Raw genomic sequence first — 14,659 nt, 5'->3', positions numbered from 1 at the left:
GATGCTCTCTCTGAACTGGTGCACTGGTTTAGTGTGAATAACTTACTTCTCAATACTAAAAAAACTAATTGTATCAAATTTTCTGCTCAAATGTAAAACAAATTGATATGCATCCAAAACTCAATAATGATAAATTGAACTTAGTTAACTCAACCGTTTTTCTAGGAATCACCATTGATTCTAAGTTGTAGTGGGGACCCCATATCTGTCAATTGACGGATAGACTGAGTTCTGCAGCGTACAGGGCTAAAAGGATAAGGTTATTAACAGATGTCGATACAGCTAGATTAGTTTACTTCAGCTACTTTCATAGTATAATGTCCTATGGCATTTTGCTATGGGGCAATGCGGCTGATATTAATTTTATTTTTATTTTGCAGAAAAGGGCTATCCCTATTTATATTTACAAAATAAAATGTAAAGAATCTCTGAAAGAGAAATTTAAAGAGATCAACATCCTGACCTTTGCATCGCAGTATATTTATGAAAATATAATGTACATACGGAAAAATAGGTATTTATTTGTTAGTCGTAGTGATCAACATGCCTCGCATGATGTAATACTCAGGAACGACCACAAATTAATATTTTCTAAATGCCGGCTCAGGAAAAAAAGTAGTTCCTTTATAGGAATGTCTATCTTATTATACAATAAGATTCCGGCTGCGCTTCAATCTCTGCCTTTACTAAAGTTTAAAAAATTATTAAGCGAACTTTATGTAGAAAAGCCTATTATAACATCAATGAATATCTTAATGATAAAAAGGCATGGAATTGAATAAAGTTTGAGCAGGCTAGGTCTTTGATCTCAATCTGTAAATAGATATAGTTAAAATATTGTGAGCGTGACATGTGGTGGTTTCGACGCACACGATTGGCTGTCTCGTGTTTGTCCTGATCATTTCATGGTCATACTTGTTACTTTATGTCTTGTGTATGACTTTAAATTTTTAAGAGTACCGAGAGTTTTTTTTCCTCCGACTTTAACATAATCTAAGGTAATGTCTACCGAGACATTAGAAATTTAAATTAACTTAATATTTCGATTATTTCGACTAAGTTAAGGTTGCACATAACACTGGGTATATTACCTAAGTTTGTAATGTACCCAGTGTTAAGATATAAATCTTTATCCCTTTCAGCCCACCCCAATCCAATTGTGACATTCACTTAAAGTTAAATTTTCGCGGTATTTAAAGACTTACTTAAACGGGCCCACGGCCGCACGATTGTGACGGATATGCTCTATCTACGGATGTGAGTGAGACAGGTAGCAAGCGTCTCGAAGTTCAAATTTAAACGGATTCATTTCGCCCTCGCCGTTGCAGTGGGTCAATCTGCGTGTAATTATTATTTCCGTAAAATAATGCTATTTCTATATTGTCATTGTGAGTAAAAGTTAATTGTGAAGTGTTTTACGCAATAGTGAATAAATTTGTTTGTATTTTTAGGTAATTCTGAAAAAAAAGAGTCGCTGAAGAATACCGTCACAATTGTGTCACTACCTACGGGCCCAAGTACATAGTGCGTCCCAATGGCTAGATCATTATTAAGCCTCAATGATGATACGATTAGGGAGTTATTGGAACAGTCTGACTTGGAAGATGTTGATGAAGACGATGATGAGGCATGTGTGCAAGATGACGAAGATTCTTACTCCTCCGAGGATGATGCACCACTATCGTCTTTGGGAGGAGGGAGGGCGGACCCCAATCAAAAAGAGGGTAAGTGGTTAAAAAAAAGATTTCCAGGGAAGACCACTACTCAAATTCAAGAAAGTTCAAATAATGAAACTCCCAAATCGCCTGCGCAATACTTCGAAAATTATTTTAATGCTGGTTTGTATGAAAAGTTTGCGATGGTGACTGCGCAATATTACATGGCCCAAAAGGGGCAGCAAATGAAACCGCAATGCACGCCTAATGAAATTAAAAAATTCTTTGCAGTGCACGGTATTATGAGTTGCATTAAGTGTTCTCGAATGAAAATGTATTGGCATCAAAAATTTCGATATGATCCAATAGCTAATGCTATGTCCCGTGAGCGTTTTTTCGTGTTACGGGTCAACTTACATGTCACCGATCCTAACAGCGTCGATGAAAATGAACGATCCTCCAATAAGTTATGGAAGGTGCAACCTGTCATAGATTTGGTCAGGAACCACTGTCATTCATTACCACGCGAGAGCAAAACTTACTTATTCGGTGGATGAACAAATGATACCGTTCACGGGTCAGTGCTCACAGAGACAGTATGTGGCCAACAAGCCTAGACCAGTAGGGTTGAAAAATTTCCTAGTTACCACTCCACAAGGATTGACTCTAGATTTTGAGATCTACCAAGGCCAGACAACGGACTTACCAGACAGGTCATTTGGCTTAGGTCCTGCGGTTGTTTTACGTTTGACAAGGACGTTACCAGGCGGAAGTTTATTTTTCGATCGTTATTTTATCACGATTGGTTTGCTAGAAGAACTAATTGAACGCAATTTCGATGGAACGGGTACGATAATGTCAAATAGATTCAAGAGATCCTGGTATACGTTTAAAAATGATCAAGCGATGAAACGAGGAGTGGGAAGAAGTTTGCAGTCCAGATGGGAAACTATGCACGGTTAAGTGGAAAGACAACAAAAGTGTTTTGATGGCCTCAACGATACACGGAGCTGTGCCAAGTACTACTGTAAATCGTTGGAAAAAAAAACACGAACTTACAAAACCATTCCTTGTCCTTCTGTCGTCGCCAACTACAACAGCAACATGGGAGGCATAGACTTGTGCGATCAAATGATTAAAAACTACAGAACATGGTTCAAAACCAAGAAATGGACTGTAAAAGTGATCTCTTTGATCTCGCCATCGTTAACTCGTGGTTTGAGTATCGAGAAGATGCACGAAAAGCCAATATGCGTAAAAATGAAGTCATAGACTTGTTGGCTTTCCGTTTGTCGATTGTGGAGTATTTATTAGGTGGACCGACTCGAAAAAGAGCTCGCGAAGACTTCGAATTAGCTCCGATACTGACAAGCTCCGATACTGACAAGCTCCGAGTATAAACCTGCGGTTCTGCCAGCACCTGACAAACGATATGATGGCTACAATCACTGGCCGATATTTGACACGCTGAAAGCTCCTCGAAAATGCAGGTTGCCCGATTGCACCAGTAGATCCAGCCAAAATTATGATTTTTCTTTTAAGTTCTATGTTAAATTTGGTGAAATGTTTACCACATGTTTACCAATTATAATTAATACCAAGTATATTAATTATTTTTATTTTACTTACCTCATAAATATTTGATAAAAATATAATAACTTAATAAGGTTACAATAAAAAGACACTATTAATATGGCCCACATCGACACGACTGTGACCGTCACAATTGTGACATGGATTGGATTGAACTGGGCCCACATCGACACAAATGTGACCGTCACAATTGTGACTCTGAATGACTAAGGCCCAAGTTGATACAATTGTACGCCCCCTGAAAAATCATGAAAACAACATAGTATCCCTGAAAAAGTTCAGTTGCTGTTTTCTGTGATCCTCAACGATAATATATATCGATATTTTTCTACAATATCTTGTTTAGTTTCATCGTGGGTCTGATAGGGTTATTTGTCTGATTTTTTTGCTGCCTTAACTTTCTTTTATTATTGTCGATTTTTTTTTAATTTATTTGTAATTTTATTTTTGTAGTTGACATTATTTTGACTTTCGTTAAGTGTGTATATCACCTTATGACGAAATAAATGTTTTCATTTCATTTCATTTAAGTTATCAATAAATTGTAATATACTTGTCGATGTAAATTGAATTAGGTATTTTTTTAAACAAACAATTATTTAATAATGTATTATTACCATAGAGATAAATAAAACGGAGAAAGGACAAACAAAAATTTACTATCTCATGTTGTAAAGCACATTGAGTAAAATTTAGATCCATTTCATTTCGTTGCATAGATCATAACCGCTCCTCTGTGTCCTCATCAGTAAAATGACTGTCACAATGAAAATGTTTGTGATCTCTGAAACAATATAAAACGAACGATGTATAACAAAGGCAATGTATAAAATAAAAATAAAAAATTACGATAAATTAAAAATTGATACAAATTATACAATTACAAGATTGAGTGTAATTGCTTCTCAAAAACTGATGGGCGCTCCAACAAATCGTGTTTTTTTTTTTAATGATATTTAAATACGAATTACATTTTTATAAAATATGAATATCTTTTTTACCAAAAGTAATAAAAAATATAAATAAATAAAAATTCAAAATTAATTAAAAAATAATAATGGTGCAGGTGCTGCAGGTTGGAAGTTGGAAGGAAGAGGAAGAGGAAGAGGAAGAGGAAGAGGAAGAGGAAGAGGAAGAAGAAGAGGAAGAGGAAGAGGAAGAGGAAGAGGAAGAGGAAGAAGAAGAAGAAGAAGAAGAAGAAGAAGAAGAAGAAGAAGAAGAAGAAACCTTTGTTTGTAGGAATGTGTAAGGGAATCAGTAACCACTCAACATCTGGTGATTAAACAGCCTGTTTGCCCCTAAAAAAAAAATATATATATATGATACCTGCGCTCATTCGAGTCTCAGAATCTTCGTGTTTATCATCTCAGAAACGATACTGGAGGATACTTCTATAATAAGAAACAATACAAACTTAGATGGAAAATAAATAAAACTATTATACTTATCATACATGTATGTGATCCACTAGTTTATGTATTAACTACCAACAGCTATTTTCACAATATCCCTTAATAAACACAATAATAGATCTTATTGTATTAAGTTAATTTCTGAATAGATGTAGATAAACTGACAAAGCAGCTACTTGATGCAAGGTGGACTATAAAATGTGTATGTAGGTTTAATAAAATATGCTTTTAATACAATTTATTTTCTTCATAAAGTAACAAAGATGTACAGAATGCTAAAAACATTTCACTTACCTAAAATACAGTCTTATTATTTTTTATAAAATCCTTGTATAGGACAATAATTAATATGAGACATTAAGATACAATATATTCAGTACATTATTCAGAAACTTAATTTTTGGGAGTTAACCATCAATTGTAAAAACCCTATAATGAATTAAAGCATTAAAAACACTTACCTATTTTCTGAGGTTTTGATATAGCTTCTGAATATCAAACCTCAATCTAGCTGGTTGATGGAAGTGAATATCTATGCATGGTGTAAGATGTCCAAAAGCTTTCCTTATGATGTAGACGAAGCTATTTGCCTTTTTAGTTATAGCTGCGATGTGGTGCTCCCTTTTAAGGTTTTCAGTGATATGTATACCCAAGTCGACTTGATTGCTGACTTTTTTTAAAAGTATTCCTTCTATTTCATAAGGCTGGTGAGGATTTCGAGTACCTATATGTAATACACTACACTGGTCCACATTCAGTTTAAGAAGCCACTCATTTGACCAGTTTGTTATTTGCGATAAGTGAGACTGAAGACGCTCAGATGCTTTAAGGGGATTTGCAAAAATCTTTGTATCCTCAGCAAATCATGCTCACATTGCATGTCAAACACTTAGGAAAGTCAAACTTATAAATAATAAATAGGACCGGACTAAGCACAGAACCTTAGGGCACGCTGCTCAATATTTCTTTTTCATCAGAAAATGAGTTGCCAATTTTCACCCGAAATGTTCTTTGTCTTAAAAAGCTTTCTATCCATTTCAATAATTTACCCCGTACTTCAATAAATTCTAGATTTTATTCATAATTTCATTCTATATATTCATTTAAACTACACTGTGGGTTCGAATTATTTCTGACACGTGGGTGGAGGTTAACTGTGGTCACTTATCATAGCGGTCTCCATGACTCATAGCTTGGCAGAAACTCCCTGGATGATCACCCGCCAGTCTCTCGAGTTCAGTAGTCCAACTTCCAGGACTCCATCTCCATCACGAGGTCAGCTGAGGTTAAAAAAATTTTGCTCGGCCAGAAGAAAGAATCCCGATACTGATCCGAAGAGGTTGAGGAGTTCTTTATCGTAGATGTTGGGGTCCTAGCAGACAACCCACAAAATCGTGTCACGTGGTATCACCGGCAACAACGGTACCACACGTATCCGCTATGCCAAGGACCCTGGAAGGTCACACCAGAAAGTGAGCCCTTCGTAGTCAACCCCCAACGTCTCTGGGTTGACACGGAAATGGCTCATAAAGACAAGCACATCCTAACATTTTACAATAATTTAACAAAACAATAAACTTTAGAGCAAATAAAATTAATCTTACACACACAATCTACACACATATTCGCAATTAAAACAAGAGTAAGTTAATAATTACAATTAAATAAAAGTATTTAATATTACAACAACTTACCCAACAAAATCGCACCGTGAACCTAACCAAGGCTGAAGACAAAGGAAAAGGAAGGAAGCACCAGCGCTTATATAGTGCAGAGCCTAATCTACACCGCGAACCCCACCAATAGTTGCTTACGCAGCCCTACGTCACACGAAATATGCTAATAGAGAAATGCCTAGCAATGAAGAATAATATTTCGATGAAACAAAATAATTGTTAAGAGAATGAACGAAGAATAAAAATATACGTTACAGGTGGTACAAACAAACTAGAAACAACCTTTGGTTGTGCCAACTTCACAAAATGTGCTATCACAACAGTGCTAAGTGAGTACTTCCAAGGTTGCAGACTCGGCTGCAAAGCAGTAATAGTGTAGCTAACTAGTACTAAATATAGGAACAAAAAAATTAGTGATTCTTAATATTACATACCTGTCATGGTAACTGGTTTACCAATTGAATTATCAGATTCATGTTCATAGCCCTGACAGTAACTATGGTCATCCACCCTAAAATTAATATACACATAAATGTTAAGAAAAAGAAGTAGAATTATCCATTTAAGGATAAAAAAACATGAAAATTTAATTTGGATGACTTCTAGCATTCAACTTAAACCAGCTTCTACACAGAGATTCGAGTAGTAGGTGGTTTGAGTTGATGCTGTGAGTAGGAGATCAACCATCTTTATCAGCTATGGAGAAAACATCAGTCTCACAAAGGACTTTAATCCTACTACATAAATTTATTTAATGATTTATATGAAAGTATTTGTTGACTTGGTTTCCGTTGAAAACGGTTTATTCAGCAGTGAATGCATAAAGGTAGATGACATAAATTAGTAAAGTAATAGAAGATAAAATAATAGAAAATTGGATGAAAAGTAAGCTGTCCAATTTTTGTACCTCTTATAGTAAGAAAATAAGACTGCTGTTGTAGGACTAACTAAAAGGTCATAACTAACTATAAGGTAGGAGTTATAAATGCTTACCCTAGCAAGAGGTATGCCTAGAGCAATTTCCATTTCCGTGAATAGACATGGATATGAATAGCGTATTTTAACACCAGCTTTATCGAATTGAGTCTCGTCAAAATGTCTTTCACAGACACATTTTTTTAAAACAATTGGTTCTCGGTTAGTCCTAGTAAATTAGGGCTGGTCGGAACCAATAGCGACAGCCATAGATTCCTTAAATGAACATTTGAGGGCATGCAAAATAGTCTATAATTGGAGCTTGTTGCATCACAGTATAGTAGTATAGCACACAACACCTGTATTTAGGCGCCGCCATACTTGCGTACGATAGCCACAGAACAACGATAGCAGAGAATACTTTCAAGTATTTAAAAAATATTTACGATGTCAATCTCAGAATCTCAGTAATCTTGTTAAATGTCATTTGAAACCAGTGCTGCCAGAGTGTTTTTTGTCGAAAGTTACGTTGGCATGCATGAAAAGTTACATTTTTAAACTAAAACTTACGTAGTGGTAATTTTATGAGTCTGAATGTAGCAGTCATCAGCCAAATTTATAATTATTAACAAGTGAAGTAAATAATTAATAAAACAAAATTTTATAAAAATGCGCATTTAAAATTTTAAATGCATTTTTTTTTAATTTTCTGATGTTTGCTACATTCACACTCATAAAATTGCTCATGTAATTTTCAGCTCAGAGATCAAAAATTATTATTATTTTATATTTTCTTGTACACAATAATTTAAAAAAGTATATATTTATCAATATAATTATACTACTCTATTGTCAGTGGTTGAAAGTACGCCATATTTGTTTACTAAATAAGATTATTTCAACAAAATAGAATATATGTGTGATTTAGTCCTATAAAAATATACATAAATCAACATGTTAACAGGAGTGCCATCTCTATTATGTGATAATCACTAATAGATTGTTGAAAACAGTTAAGCGAGTTTTTTAAATTTTCGTATGGTTTCGTAAATATTGCAGTGTTTGTTCGTTTTTTTAAGATTTTTTTATTTTTATTTCTTTTGTAATTTTTGAAAAGTTACTTAAATTTAACTGAAATTGTTTCTTACATACATGTTACATGAACTGATCGAAAGTTACGTAAAATGTAAAAAATGTAACCTTCTGGCAACACTGTTTGAAACACTGACACAGATAAACCACTTGATAGGCTAAGAATTTTTTTTATGGACTGCACGTTAGTACATTGCCAATGACGTGCAGGAATTAAGGAAAATGGTCAAAAATTGTGGATAACGGACAAGAGGAATTTATGACAGGATTCAGAACAGGAGGCTTAGAATTAGCTGCAGCGTCAAAACTCAAGTGTTGGGCTTAAACGGACGTTTATCAGGTGCGCACTCTATTCTTAAAATATGTACTAGTACAGTACACCTTATCCATACTATTACTACTTAGAGTAGTACCTGGCTACAAAACAGTGTACAGAGTGCCTAGTGGGAGTTTTGTTTAATTCGTCTCGCAATAACGGGCGTAAATTTTAACTTCATTTTGTATGGGAAATTCGGGATTTCAACCTAGTTCTCGCGTTTGCCGCTAGATGACTCTGTATTGATTGTATCGTATAGATTATAGGTATCGTATATTTATCGTCTAGGCTGCACTGTTTAAATTCCCATGCAAAATAATATTTACGTATAAACGCGTGTCTGTCATGTTTCTGTGAATAAAATTCGCACTAGGCACATTGGTCTAATACGTTTTGTTTTATCATTTTGATATATTTTTTTTTGTCTTCTAGCACTTAAGATACGATTGTGAAATAACAAATCTCATTATACACATTATTTGATTTCCATAAATATAACGTTAACAAATTCATTTTACGTAAAAGTGTATTTAAAAGGTTTTTTAAATCACTAAAATTCTCAATTTTTACTTACCTACGCTACACAAAAACTAACAAAAAAAAATTACTTTTACGTAAAAGGAATTAGTTTACGTTACGTTCATAAAACTTTGATTAAAAGGGGATATTAAAACGCGAAATGAATAGGATGCGCTACGCGATGTAACTCTGATGATTTAACACATTCAACATTAATCGTTCGTTTGTACCGTTCTGCTATATACCTCTGTTTCATTTTAGAGCTGACGAATGTCGTTCGAATAAAATCATCTCGGACAGTCGGACAATCGGACAGTGTAATACTCGGACACATAGACGTACAATACAAAATCCCCGGACCGCGGTGAACGTAGTTCAAGTTGATAGTACTGTTACAGTGTAGTTTGTCCGATTAGGTCCGAATAGCGATTGACGTTTGGTACTATTACATTTCGAACCTTACTAAATAACGTAACCTTTTAGTATATCGTGCATGTGCTACCCAAGACTAAAGTTAGGCCGCTCAAAGAATGCGTTTCTAAAACATGTCAATTCGTCATGACTAGTGATATACAATAAATAAAATTAATAATATTTAAAACGTTATTTATTGCATTCATTATACATACATATTTATTCAATTTAATTTATATGTTGTCATTTTTTATAGGTATTATATTTCAATATAATACCTATAAAAAATGACAACATCTAAATCCGACCGATGGCGGGATAACCATTCAACTGCTGGCTTTGAAATACACAGGCCGAAGACGGGCAGCAGCGTCTTCGGTGCGACAAAGCCAGTACTGCGGTCACCAACCCGCCTGCCCAGCGTGGTGACTATGGGCAAAACACATGAGTTCACGTTATTTTTGGCGTAAACTTGTGGAGGCCTATGTCCAGCAGTGGACTGTATAGGCTGTAATAATGATGTGATGATGATGATTTCAAAATATTCAATAAATATTCACAATGTAAATAAGTTTTCATGAATCAATTAATTGAATTGAATCGTAATTTCTGAATGTAACGAAGCGAAAAAAATGCTTTGTTTATTTGGAAAATGTATGTTATGACATACATAGTTTTAAGCCTTAAACAATGAAGACTTTGTCAAGCAATTTAATCTTCCAATTCGCTTGAGGAGTCGCTGTCATTTTCACTAACGTGTATAATCAAATTATTGTCAATCATAGTATTTATACGGATATCGCGGTCAAAGTCATCAAATATAATCTTTTTAGTTTTTCAGATCATCTTCATCCAGTCATCTCTTGTGACTTTTCACATGCTTCGTTTAAAAGCATGTTCATCTTTTTTATGCCATACTGTGGAGAAGTATTATGACGGGCTGCATAACCTTTAATTTCAGCCCAAATTAGCTCAATGTCATTGTACTGGCCATGTAGCATAGAGGTACTGGCACGGAGGAATTTGGAGAAAGCTATTTTGGGTTGCCATTTTTTACCAGAAATATAAAGTAGTAAGTAATTTTATTTTCAATGTTTTTTTTTTTAATTTATCTGACTGATATTATGACACTAATTTTCTTATGTTTTGTTTGGGCATACCTTTATTATATTTTTTAATTTTATTATATACTAAGTACATTGTTTAATATAAAATTATAACGTTTCATTTTATATAATACCGACAGATTACATTTAGATTACACAAATATTCGATTACTACACATTACTACAAAAACAAACAGGTGACATAACCTTAAACCACAGAGTATAGTAATACTCCTTAAACCAGCGCCGTTTGACGTAGTTTGACTTTAAAAGCTATTGTTTTTATTTGTTAATTAAGTAATTGTAATAATTTTAGCCCAAAATTATTACATTTATTGTTAGTTGGCCTAATTATTCGAATAAGGTAAATAAAAGATATTTAAAATTTTGCCGTAAATTGTACCCCAGTTCAAAGTTACATCGCCTAATCGATCACGAATTCACGACCTGTTTTTGATAAAGGTAAATACTTTTGATATCGTTTGCAATGAAATTGGCGTGCCAATCTCAACCGGCTTGGTATCCGAGCAAATGTAATTTGTGTTACGAATAATTGTAAAGTTTCGATACAAAAGACGTTTGCTTCGTTCTTACGAGTAAGTTGAGGTCAGATTCTAATTGTACATGTCTCAGATTAATTAAACAAAAGGCAGATGGGGTATGTGCAACATAAAGTATGAAACCACTTTTCATTCATGTATGCGTGGCGACTAGAAATGGCACTGTAAGGACATGTGTATCTATGTGTTGTATAATGATACCCTAAAAAGAAAAAAACTCCCTGTATTTTTTTAAATGTCTTTTTACGTCAATAGGTTCTAAAGTTTTATTTGGATACATGGATTTGTAAATCAATGAATACTTTGGGTTTGCATTAGGATTGAACGATTGTTTAATTAAGTTGTTTATTAAACACTTAAATTTTCATATACACTGTACAGAATCAAGAGATCTCATGTTTTATTAAATTAAAATTTTCGTTAAAATAATAAAAGAAATAATATGTCAAGATTATTATAACTAGTGGTCCGTCCTCACTTTGCTTCGTGTATTACTTTTGTTTTTGTTTGATAAGGTTTAAGTGGACTGTACACTGCTTAACACACTAGATAATAAAACTTTAGTTTTTTTTTCAGTAGTATCATATTTATTTCATTAGAAAGATAAAAAAAAAAACACAATTCAAAATATTTATTACAATCACAGTAAAACTATTGCCAAAAAAAAATTAACCACCTTTATTTTGCACTAATTCCTTGTTAAATTGCCGTTTAGCTTCTACATGTCGAGAATTAGTTTCTAATTTTGCTATACAGTGCAATCGTACCATTAAATATTTCTCTATCAGGTACTTCACCAGATTCACTCTGTGATCATTTCCGAAAAATTGATGTTCTTCCTCCAATTGCATAAAAATCGTTTGGTTATCACTAAAACTTTTTAAAATCTGAAGTTACATATGTAAAATCATTTTGTGTTTTAATCATAACTTTTTCTTTTAAAATTTTTCTTTTTATAATTTTACCTGCTGTACAAACCTCATATGTATCAGTGGAAGGAAAATAAACCTCCTTTGTCTCTTTAATCAATTAATTTGTGAAAATCTTGTTTTTCAGTAGACAATAAACGTCTTAAGCGAGGCTTACATTATTAATTATTTTAACATGGTGTATGAACATCCAGCAATTTATCCATTAATTACTGTTTCATGTCATTGAAAATTGGTACATCCAATTATTGTGCTAACTGGTCCACATCCCCATGAAAAACCCAAAGATTCATTTTTAGACTCGTCAGTATCTTCTAGACGGTATGAGGAAGCTGTTGAATTAATAATCTGTGTTGCGGAAGTACACCTCAATATTGCCATGTTCTCTAGCGGAATACAATTTCCAGTTTCCAGACTACTAATTTCTAAATGTGTTAACAATTTTCAGTATATGCCCTTAAATTGTTTCACGTTAAGGTTGTCATTATGGCCTGCATGCATCCTGACGCAGCAGAAAAATATTTCCAGGTGATCCTGGCAAGTATGGAGGTAGGTAGAAACATTTATCTTTTTCGATTAGTCGTTCATAAAATGACTTTAAACTTGATATATTTATTAATGCTCCAATAAAACCAGGTTTACATTTTGTTTCTACAACTCTTTTATAAAATCGCGTTTAACGTAAGTTGGTCGACCATCTTTTATAATTTTCCTTTTAGTGACACTTTTTATTTGCAAATTTTGAATATAATCCTGAAGCTGATCTAGCAGTGCATACATTTTGTTTTTATTTCCTTCGTATATAGTTTACTGTAGTCTGTGATATATAGGTTTTCTATAGTCAAAATGTGTCATACTTCGTGAATTAAATACATCGAAATATGTCGATGCCTGTTCCGTCATTTGCCCACAAATCTTTTAGGTTTTGTCCTCCAGGTTTGAATAATCCAGCTAAGAAGAGTAATCCAATAACTGCTTTTAGTTCACTTAATGTGGTGTCTGAATAGCCATATTCATTGGAAGTAGAGATGCGCCGAGTACTCGGCCGAATAACTCGGTTCCAGTGACCGAGTGGTTGATTTAAAATACTTAAGAGTCAAAATTTAAATAAAACAACATTTTAAAAGTCACATTATTTTATTAATTTAAAACGTTAAGTACCTAATTAATATTTATAAATAATCAAGGGTAAATTATGATGTAGAAAACTAAGATTCTCTGCCAGTGTAGGTAATAATCTGTTCCTTTTCTCCTTCGTAGATATTGCCCGCTTCTGAAAATAAGCGCTCGCTATACACGGTGCTTGCAGGTGCACATAAGAACACACGTACCAAATGTGACAAAAGTGTATATCTTGTTTTATGTCCTGCCCACCACTCGAATGGACTCTGGTCTCCCGGCAACAAAGTCTCGCTTACATAGCGATCTAACTCTTAAGCGATGGGACTTTTAGAATCTTCACGTTCTGGTGGCTTGGTAGAAGTTAGTTCTTCGTAGCAATTCCAAAAAGCTACATGAGCATCTTGTGAAGGTCTTGAAATGTTAACATTCATTTCATTTTCTTCACTGCTGCTGGAACTCTTTGCAAAGTCACTTCTTTTAACTGATTCTAAGAATAGCATCTTCCTTATCAGTTCACTTTTTTCTGGATTAAAAAAAATCTTAATCTAATAGTAGGGGAGCCCACGATGCTAAATGGGAATTTACTCGAGCGTCATAGAGACCTATTAGGTTGCAAAATTTAGATGATAAGAAATTTTTTTTTTATATAATATATATCTACGTTTTAATCGATGGAGTAAGCGACTATAGATTTTTTAATTATGTAAAAAAAATACTGTTGCATGGGCATACTCGAGCGTGTCAGATGTTGATAGCATCAATGTCCTACGTATTTTTAATAATGTATGTATGTTAATCTGATCTTTTGCACGATGCGGGTGGCTGTACGTAAGGGTTAAAAATGAAGAAAAAAAATTTAATCGAGCTCGTCAGATTTTCTAATGGGGTGTTAAGTGCACCAAAAAAAGCTCTCATTCAATAATCTGACGATTTCAATCTGACGCAAACTCGCGGCCATTATTATAATGTGCAATAAAAAATCCGCCATTTTGAAATACTCAAGCGCGTCAGATTAAGATATATATGGTTCATCTTTATGTTCTAGACGTGCTATCTCATAATTTGACGATTATCTAGAGGGATTCGCCTAATCTGACAAAAAAATATTTTTACTTTTTTTAATCATTGAACTTAATTTATTTAATATATTGAATTTTTTTTAATATATTGAAAAGCTTAGAAATAGCATGCAAATAAATAAGTGTATGTTTTTTTAAGTAGATTACTTGTATTTGTAAGAAAATATTTAAAAAAAAAATGCTCAAAAAATTTAATTTTTTAAATTAAATTGATTAAATAATCATCATCTTCATCTTCATCAGTAGAATTATCTTTCTCTTCTGGCTCGAT

General features: G+C 33.6%; 2 long non-coding RNA genes across 4 annotated transcripts; one reads left to right on the top strand and one right to left on the bottom strand.

Moving 5' to 3' along the window:
* Positions 1-3,891: 3,891 nt before the first annotated feature.
* LOC123662625 lies at positions 3,892-7,743 on the bottom strand. 3 transcript variants are annotated; one of them, XR_006744526.1, is made up of 5 exons: positions 7,330-7,743; positions 6,771-6,847; positions 5,122-6,112; positions 4,575-4,639; positions 3,892-4,032 (listed from the first exon to the last, which is right to left on the bottom strand). It is a non-coding gene; the product is annotated as an uncharacterized LOC123662625 (long non-coding RNA). The 3 variants fall into 3 exon arrangements; XR_006744525.1 differs by having other exon boundaries at positions 7,611-7,743; XR_006744527.1 differs by lacking the exons at positions 4,575-4,639; positions 5,122-6,112.
* Positions 7,744-10,307: 2,564 nt separating this feature from the next.
* On the top strand, positions 10,308-13,317 carry LOC123662896. Its single transcript, XR_006744563.1, has 3 exons — positions 10,308-10,664; positions 12,665-12,736; positions 13,170-13,317. It is a non-coding gene; the product is annotated as an uncharacterized LOC123662896 (long non-coding RNA).
* Positions 13,318-14,659: the final 1,342 nt, after the last annotated feature.

This window comes from Melitaea cinxia, chromosome 19 (assembly GCF_905220565.1).
Source record: "Melitaea cinxia chromosome 19, ilMelCinx1.1, whole genome shotgun sequence".
Taxonomy (NCBI): Eukaryota; Metazoa; Arthropoda; class Insecta; order Lepidoptera; family Nymphalidae; genus Melitaea; species Melitaea cinxia.
The sequence above is the reverse complement of the archived record's forward strand: the minus strand, read 5'-3'. Positions and strand labels throughout refer to the sequence as shown.